Source organism: Lytechinus pictus, chromosome 17, assembly GCF_037042905.1.
Source record: "Lytechinus pictus isolate F3 Inbred chromosome 17, Lp3.0, whole genome shotgun sequence".
Taxonomy (NCBI): Eukaryota; Metazoa; Echinodermata; class Echinoidea; order Temnopleuroida; family Toxopneustidae; genus Lytechinus; species Lytechinus pictus.
Genome location: NC_087261.1, coordinates 21,617,622 through 21,618,977, shown reverse-complemented (window position 1 = coordinate 21,618,977; position 1,356 = coordinate 21,617,622).

The window sequence follows — 1,356 nt, the reverse complement described above, 5'->3', positions numbered from 1 at the left end:
AAAAATAATAAAAAAATGTCGGGGAAGTGATTGGGGGTACAATTGTGTGTCTTTACATATATCTTAGTTTCATTGTGCTATTCTCTCGTTATGAATGACATTTTCCCATTCCTTCTACCTGTTTTAAGCATCATTGTACATTTCATTAACGCATATGGTGTAGAAAATGTAAGGAAATTGAAATAATTATTTAAATAGTGATATTAAAAAATCTATTGACATATTATCATGGTTATTAATGCAACGTGGCATGTTGCAAAATGTGCCAATAAAAAAATAAATGCACGTGAGTAGAAAGTAGCATTAAGTAAAAAAAAAATGTACATTTATGTTTTCTCATTGTGTATATAGTGTTGTGCATTATCCATATATAATATTGTTTTAAATAGAGAATTCATGAAAACGGCAATAATAATATTTGTAGGGATTTGTATGATCGTAATTGCAGGTATACGGTTCTAATTTTTTTTTCTTAGTCTTATATAATTAAGTCAATTTTGTGTCAGATATGTAAGTTTCAAGTTCATTAATTGCAATAATTTTGAAAATGAATTCAAATCATTGAAATCACCTGGTCGTTCCCATTTTTCATTGTCAAGCGTAAAAAGCGGTGAAAAAAATAAAGTTAATGGTTATGTCTTAACTTTATTGCCTTTACATATACCCAAATTTACAATCTACTGTTCTTTTATACATATAGACTCTATAATAAACATATTCTGGTTTGGTAATTTGTGTCGCAATGATGGCATAGTATCAATATTGAATTATTAAGTTAATGACCTGACAAGTTTGTGCAAACTAATTCTTTAATGCTTTCTTCTAAGACACATCGTATATCAAAATCTTAACACCAATACAATTCAGAAAGAATTTACAAATTTCTAGAGCATACTTTTGAAGTTTATGTCCCTCTTTATCTTTAATGAGAATAATAAGATTATGGAAAAAAAACTACTGAAAACTCAATATTGTGTTTTGAATCATTTAGTTTCTGTCTCATTGGCCTATAGGCTTTTCTATTATGACCATATTGCATGTGAGAGGAAGGACCGATATAGATCCAGAGAATAGATGAGTGAGTGTGTGCGCAAGCGTGCGTGTATGAGACGAGAGTGACAGATAAAGGTGGTGTGCGAGAGAGAAAGAGTGACGGTGTGTGACACAGAAGGGGAGCGAGAGACTGAGTGAGTGTTTGGGGGTGATTGCGAGGCAGATGGAGAGAGAATGAGTGAGTACTTGAGAGTGATTGAGAGAGAGAGGGAGAGAGAATGAGTGAGTGCTTGAGGGTGATTGTGGGAGGCCGAGAGCGAGTTAGAGAATGAGTGAGTGTTTGGGGCGATTATGCACATGCGA